Source organism: Nannobrachium achirus (genome assembly GCF_963921795.1).
Source record: "Nannobrachium achirus genome assembly, chromosome: 9".
Classification (NCBI taxonomy): Eukaryota; Metazoa; Chordata; class Actinopteri; order Myctophiformes; family Myctophidae; genus Nannobrachium; species Nannobrachium achirus.
The window spans coordinates 13,554,455-13,563,444 of NC_137818.1; positions in this window are offsets into that span (position 1 = coordinate 13,554,455).

The window sequence follows — 8,990 nt, forward strand, 5'->3', positions numbered from 1 at the left end:
ACTAAGATAATTATTATGAAACAAGATCCTGGTCATAATAAAAAAGTCTGAGTAACCTGTAATTATGAAGTAGGATGATACTTGACCTTATAAATAACAAGAGGCTTTGTAATGTGTTAGGATTGCATTATGTGTACTGGAAAATAATATTTTTGTTTTATAAGCTGATGACAATGTTTTTATACCAGATCTTATAAGTCATTATAAGAATAAGATGCTTAATCTATTATGATTATTATTTTAAATCGTCATGAGTATTCATGGGTTTTTAGGGCTTACAATTATGCATTACAATCTGCTTATAACACTACAGTATATATAAGTAGCCTTATGCTTATAAAACCTAGACAAAGAATGTATTACACGTTATGCTACCCAACATGTTCTTCATGTAATATAATTTTGTTGTAATACACCAGTGGTTCTCAAAGTAGATTCCTTTTAAGGGGGTCTAAATTGACCCATACAAGTCTGTTACTCTGACAGTATACAAATGGAACCAAATGAACACTAACAGGTCCATTTGGTTCCATTTTTTCACTGTCAGAGTTAAGGAGAGACCTTGAAATTTAAATGTTTGAGAAACACTGTATTACACTAATAACAGTGGTTCTAGATTTCTTTGGATGGCATCTACACGCATGCATGGCACTCAAGTGGTCACCGATGACCATTCACTGGTCTGGCACCATTATTATGAATAACTAACATCTGTCATAATTCACATGTTTACAATAACTTTGAAACTGAAATAACATTCTCCATTCATAAACTCTCTAAGCACTCTTTCTTTGCATAAACAACACATTGCTACCTACATGTAGGCTTTGATCAATTATGCTCCAAGGTGATGATGGACCAATACTGGCTGTGTGTTAAGGGTTAAAGATGCAGCTCATGGTTTACTGGTCCCACTGAAAAGAAATCTCCCGTTTATTTTCCTCATCTACTTTCACAAAAATATTCATGACAATTATGTTAAGCCTAGAACCAAGCCATCCAGGATTGCAGTGAATCATGACCATAAAACATTTTTTCTATGAAAAGAACATTTTGAAAATCGCTAAACAAAGGATAAAAGACGGAGGAATGTCAGTCATCAGAAATAACAATGTGTTTGTACAGCACCTCCTCCACCAGGCGGCGAAAGACATGCACGCTTGTATCACGTTGACCCGGAAGTAATTGCGTGTTGTTGTTTTTAGGAGTTCCGTTCTAAACTAGTTCACTTCATAGCGGCTTCGGGCTGTGTGTGTTCCGTGGGCAGATATATAATACTACTTAGGCCTACTACTAATAATAATATAAACGCGGCAGCAGAAGCAGCACAACGGACGCTACGGAGGGAACATTAATGCTGAGATATATAATTGTACTCCTTTTTCTCCTCCATGTAGTTGAAACAAAGGTGAGTGTATTTTGCATCTGTGGGGACGATGTCTGGCGTGTGTCTAAATATAGTCGATATTAGAGACTGCTTTCGTTGTTTACAATACTAATCCATGTTAGCACGCTAGCTCGTTTGTTGCTTAATACGAGTTGCCTGGTGTCTGCATTAATCTATCTATAAATGCGACAAATCTCTGCGTGTATGTATCTCTGCGTGTATGTAACCCGCGTATCTCGAGAACCGTTCGTCCCACCGGCTTCAGATTCGGCACGCGCGTTCCCTGACGCGGCGCGGAGTGCAGTGCCGAGCCTCGACCCGACCCGACGCACGGTTTTCCGAAACCGGCGCAAAACGTTCGGAATCTCCTTATGCAGAGCTGATTGTTGACATCAGGCTGTTCCGGAGGAAACCGGCGCAAGCGCTGACTCATTGTGACATCACTTCATAAAAGGCTCTGACATCACGTACGCCGGCGCGAAACGTTCGGAATCACCATATGCGGAGCTGATTGTTGACATCAGGTGTTTCGGAGGAAACCGGCGCAAGCGCTGACTCATTGTGACATCACTTCATAAAAGGCTCTGACATCACGTACTCCACATGAGTCAACAAAAAATCTCTGTGAATGTGTATGTATGTATGTAATCCGCGTATCTCGAGAACCCTTCTTCCCACCGGCACGCGCGTTCTCCAGATATGGGCATAAAATGAATGCCCGTATGCGGAGCTGATGTCTGACATCAGAGTTTTCCGCAACCGGTACTGTGTGTGCAGAGATCTCCATATATGGGCATAAGGGGACAAAGGCAAACAGATGGTCAAAACGGGTCCTATGACAACAGGTATATTGGGGTTTGCATTAAAGGGTGGGGACAAAGGCAAACAGATAGATGGTCAAAACGTGTCCTATGACAACAGGTATATTGGGGTTTGCATTAATGGGGTCCGCTCCAAAAAAGATAAAGAAAATAAAAGAGACAAGACAAACATAAGACAAGCAACAAAGCGTGGGACTGGGAGGATGACTTGAATGATGCAGATTTAAGCAGGCTGCGTATTCTGCTTAAAGAAGAAACAAACAAAAAGCGACAGAGATCTCATATATGGGCATAAAATGGACGCATATAAACAGATATCTCCATATGCTTAAAGAAGAAACAAACAAAAAGCGACAGAGATCTCATATATGGGCATAAAATGGACGCAGATAAAAAGATATCTCCATATATGGCATATATGGGCATAAAATGGACGCAGAATCACAAAGATCTCCATATACGGGCATAAAGGGACACAGACAGACAGATACAGAGATCTCCATATATGGGCATAAAATGGATGCAAATAGACAGATATCTCCATATATGGCCATATATGGGCATAAAATGGACCCAGGATTATATCTGCAGTGATCTCCATATATGGACATAAAATGGACGCTGACAGACAGACAGATACAGATATCTCCATATATGGGCATAAATGGACACAGGCAAACAGATGGTCAAGACGGGTCCTATGACAACAGGTATAATGGGGTTTGCATTAAAGGGCGGGGCATTCATTCCCTATTTACATCGTTCCCGAGTTGGCCAGGTCGCCGAGCTTCTAGTACATTATAATGACTGACGTCATGGACTTAACACACTCGGTCTGACAGATTGATTGGCAGGCAGATCGGTCCAACGTACTTCTGAGACTCCTCAGGGACATTCATTTCAATACCTCATAGAGTCATAGGCCTATACTGTGCACTCATACTGTGCACACACCCTCGGGTACAGGAGGACTTGTAGAGTATTGTTATTGTACTTATTTGCTGTAGGCCTATGTTTATTGCCGAGCTGATGTTGGCTGAAAGCTATCAAAATAAGCCATCTCCACATAATGACACACTCACACAGACACACACGTTTATGAGCGGTGCACACACCGGCTCCAATGCTTGACTGATTGTGTAACTATATGTAATTATGTATGAACATGAGCTGCAATATTGCAGCTGCAATACCGCTGGGTGACTAGTGGCAGGCCTAACCTCGCGTCACCAGTCTTTCCAAGGAGAAAGCCTGGTATTTGTTTACAACGGGCCATTTGATCTGGTCTAGGCGGAAACCACCAGCAGAAGAAGTGGCGTCGCTTTGTTTTGGTTCCCCGGGTTTGTTTCCCCAATCCCTATTAAAATGAGTAGCCTAGTGTAGTCTTGTCAGTCGCTACGAGTTGGACTAAAAGATGCATATACCATTACCAAATGAATTTTCCAAAAGCAAACTACGCCGCATCAAGGCCAAGGGGTTTATTAGGTAGTCCCTAAAAGTATGTCCTTGAGCACAGGGGAATTATTTTGGGTTAAAACTGTTTCCGGTTTGATAGTTCCGGCCAAAGTTTAGTCCTTTAAGGACTACAACATGACATTTAGTGGTTTCCACTAATGCCAGTTAAGAATTTTAAATCAGCCTTGTGGTGGTGCTATAACAGGCTGAGTAGAGTCTTATAACTGCAACGAGCAATGAAACCTTGTATGCAAACTCCTTAGAGACCAAAGAATAAATGTGGCCTGCATTTTTCTAATCTGCCTTTTATAGTGCCACCAGGAGGTGGACCTTTGTGATTTTTAAAAAAATATATGAATCCTTCAGATTTGATCTAGAATCATGAAAATCAATACACATGATATTCTTGGTCATGCGTCTGATTTCTCATATTCTATTGTGGTTGGCTAAGTTGACGTCTAAAGTTTGCAGCTGTGGTATGTTTTGAACAAGACGCCAAGTCATGAAGTGAAACTTTGCACACACATTTCCACTACGTTGTCCTATTATAGCGCCACCAGGAGGGACATTGTGATTTTTGTGTTTACATTTCTCCTACACATTTCGTCCAAACATCACACAAATCAGTACACATTATGTCTATAGTCATGAGATGAGGACAGATGTGTCCAATTTGTATAGTTTAGTATGTGAACCATCACAGCTTGACCATATCTCTGTCTGTCTTAAACGCCTCACTGTGATATCACAGGTGACATTACAGTGATGTCAGATACTCAGAGCAGGGATCTCCATATATGGGCATAAAAGGCTGACACATCACTGTGACATCACAGGTGACATAACAGTGTCAGATACTCAGAGCAGGGATCTCCATATAGGATTATGGGCATAAAAGGGATAACCATGTATGGTTGGGTATAAAAGGGATTGTATGTATGATGTCAGATGACAGAATCCATATATGGTCAAGACAGATGGCGCGGCAGGGGTCTTACTGGTGTATATCGATTTACTGTCTTGAAGACAAATGCCCAGCGGGGTACATGGGGGTGTCTCAAGTCACATGAATTCTAAAGATAATTAAAATAGAAATAAAATAAGAACATGTGCTACAGTTCTACTACAAACAATATCTATCTATAAATGCGAGAAGTCTCTGCGTGTGTGTTTGTAATCCGCGTATCTCGAGAACCGTTCGTCCCACCGGCTTCAGATTCGGCACGCGCGCTCCCCGCCGCGGCACGGAGTGCAGTGCCGGGCCTCGACCCGACCCGACGCGCGGTTTTCCCTAACCGGCGCGAAACGTTCGGAATCTCCTTATGCGGGGCTGATTGTTGACATCAGGCTGTTCCGGAGGAAATCGGCGCAAAATCGGTCATTGTGACATCACTGCAGTGCCGGGCGCAAGCGCTGACTCATTGTGACATCACTGCAGTGCCGGGCCTTGCCTCGACCCGACAGATATCTCCGTATATGGGCATAAGACTGAGAACTCCATATATGGGCATATGGGCAGATACAGAGATCTCCATACAGTATATGGGCATATATAGACAGATATCTCCGTATATAGGCATAAAAGGGACACAGACTGATACAGAGATCTCCATATATGGGCATATGGGCAGATACAGGGGCCTAGACCCGACAGATATCTCCGTATACTGAGAACTCCATATATGGGCATCTTGCCTCAACCCGACAGATATCTCCGTATATGGGCATAAGACTGAGAACTCCATATATGGGCATATGGGCAGATACAGAGATCTCCATACAGTATATGGGCATATATAGACAGATATCTCCGTATATAGGCATAAAAGGGACACAGACTGATACAGAGATCTCCATATATGGGCATATGGGCAGATACAGGGGCCTAGACCCGACAGATATCTCCGTATACTGAGAACTCCATATATGGGCATATGGGCAGATACAGAGATCTCCATATATGGGCATATATAGACAGATATCTCCGTATATAGGCATAAAAGGGACACAGACTGATACAGAGATCTCCATATATGGGCATATGGGCAGATACAGGGGCCTAGCCTCGACCCAACAGATATCTCCGTATATGGGCATAAAAGGGACACAGACAGATATATGGGCATAAAAGGGACACAGACTGAGATCTCCATATATGGGCATATGGGCAGATACAGAGATATATGGGCATAAAAGGGACACAGACTGAGATCTCTCTGCTTAAAGAAGAAACAAACAAAAAGCGATATCTCCATATATGGCATATATGGGCATAAAATGGACGCAGAATCACAAAGATCTCCATATACGGGCATAAAGGGACACAGACAGACAGATACAGAGATCTCCATATATGGGCATAAAATGGACGCAAATAGACAGATATCTCCATATATGGACAATTGGGCATATATGGGCATAAAATGGACCCAGAACTATATCTGCAGTGATCTCCATATATGGACATAAAATGGACGCCGACAGACAGACAGATACAGATATCTCCAAATATGGGCATAAATGGATACAGGCAAACAGATGGTCAAAACGGGTCCTATGACAACAGGTATAATGGGGTTTGCATTAAAGGGCGGCGCATTCATTCCCTATTTACATCTTTCCCGAGTTGGCCAGGTCGCCGACTAGACGCTTCTAGTTATATAAATGACACATTTAGGTGACATCAGGTATTATATTAAAACACGTTCAACAAACGTGTTTCAACATGATCAAGAGGAGCCATTTCCTTCTCATTGTACACTCTCAATCACAGAATCAATGCTATTGTTAATCTCTCTCTCTCTCTCTCTCTCTCTCTCTCTCTCTCTCTCTCTCTCTCTCTCAGAGCTGAGACCGTGCACAACCTCTCCAGGGGGAACACCATTCAAGAAACTCCAATTATAAGCGTGTTGTTTGTTTTGAGTAGCCGTTAAATATATTACCGTAGAACAGAGAGCTTCACCCATTATATAAGTATATTACAGTAGGAATAGAAAACTTTACACTTATTCTGTAAATATATTAGCCTACAGTAAATGTCTCAAAAACAAGATCAAATTTGTCAAATGGAGTCTGTACGGCTGAAGATAAATGAACACATGACGTTGGTGGGAGAGGAGATATTGTGTGTTTTAGAGAAACAGCAGTGTGGTGTTGATGTTTGCAGTGTGAAGCTTAACGTCAGAGTGTTTGTGTTAGAGTGCCTCAGTGCGGCTGCAGAGTTCATGTGCAACCTCTTCCAGAGAGAGATGGAGACACTAGAAGCTCTGCTGGAGAGACAGCACAAACTAATGGACATCCATCCTTACACTGCAGGTTGGTTACATTACATTCAACACTGTGTGCGTGTGTGTGTTACAACCAGGTGTAGTCGTGAGGAATCAACTGAAAACTGAATTCTGTCTTACCAATTATATTATAAATTGTGATGTCGTGAAGCAACAGTGTGGACCATGACCAAAAGCTTCACTTATCTGTTGTGCAAAGGTTAACACAAAGTAGGCTTTAATAAAAAAGAGGGATTTAATATTTCATGGTTGCTTTAATCGTGTCTTTTCCCCAGACATCTTGCATCCTGTGTGTAAAGAGGAGGTTTCCCCTGAAGAGGAGAGAAGCCCCAGTGTGGTCCAGGAGGAACCAGAGCCTACACACATTAAAGAGGAACAGGAGGAACCAGAAGAGGTTGATAGGCCAATGCTGACATTTCTGGCAGTGAAAATTGAAGATGGTGAAAACAGAGACACAGAGCCTGTAGCCAGCACCTCGACTGAACACATGAAAACACAAGCTTATATAAAGTACTGGGTACCACCAGCACAACCAACTGGTGATGACCAGCTCCTCTCTTCACACTGTTCTGAATCTGACATCACTGAAGACAGTGACGAGTGGGAGCCCAGTGTAGATCAGTCTTCGAGGAACAAGATGTCCCAGGACCTGAAATCATCGAAAGAAACTCACTCCACACAGAGTCACACAGGGAAGAAAAGTTATAGTTGTACAGTCTGTTGCAAAATATTTAATCGTGAGGGAAAGTTGAAGAGGCACATGAGGACTCATACAGGGGAAAAGCCCTTTATTTGTGAAATTTGTGAAAAAGGCTTTAGTGACAACAGTAGTCTAAAAACACACATGAGGACTCATACAGGGGAAAAGCCATTCACTTGTACATTTTGTGACAAAGGCTTTCGATACAACAATTGTCTAAAAAGACACTTGACGACCCATACAGGGGAAAAGTCCTTCACGTGTACAGTTTGTAAAAAAGGTTTCAGTGACAACAGTAGTTTAAAAACGCACATGAGGATTCATACAGGGGAAAAGCCATTCACTTGTACAGTCTGTGGCAAAGGCTTTAGTCAAGTGAGTCAACTAAAACCACACATGAGGACTCATACAGGGGAAAAACCATTTGCTTGTACACTTTGTAACAAAAGCTTTTGTGATAGTGGTAGTCTAAAAACACACATGAGGACTCATACAGGGGAAAGGTTCACTTGTACGGTTTGCAACAAAAGCTTTAGTGATAACAGTTATCTAAAAGCACACACAAGGACTCATACAGAGGGGGGAAACCTTTAGTTGCAGTTTGTGGCATACACTTTGGTCCAAATGCACATAGATTCATTTGAGGGGGAAAAAATGTTGTCTAGGAGCAGCGGTTCTACTCCAAGTCTCTCTTGGGTGACTGAACTTCTAAGGGAGATACCAGCCACTCGTCTGAGGAAACCCATTTCGGCCGCTTGCACCCACGTCGCACGACCTTATACTTTCGGTCATGACCCACACTTCATGACCATAGGTGAGAGCAGGAACAAAGATATTTGTGTAACTCGTCAATAGCTGATTTGGGTCATTTTTGTCTCAAGTTACACATTTGGGCAATAACATGAAATGAAAATATTAATTTTAATTTTGTTGCTGTGTTCCAGAATTCCTTTTGAAAAAACAGCCGTCCCCTTTCCTTCCATTCTGATTGCTTTGGGCATGTCAGGCCGACAGGTCAAGCCTCTAATTAATTGCCCTCTGATTGGCCTGACAGTGTTGGGGAAGCTGTGTAACTTCACTGTGGAGCTTGCTTCACAGTGCCTACAGTCTAAGGCAGTGTGAAACACAACAGGTTAAGAACTAACATGGACAACCCTCCTTCCACCCCCAAAGTACCAGCCCATCCGTGGCCATACATGAGCAAATTCATGACATTGGGTGCCTCTACAGAAACAAATATGTTCACTTGTGAGCTGTGAAAACCGAAAATAAACCAAATTAAGACTAATTTGTACAGTGTCTCACCAATATCTATGAACCATTAAATATATAGTATAAAA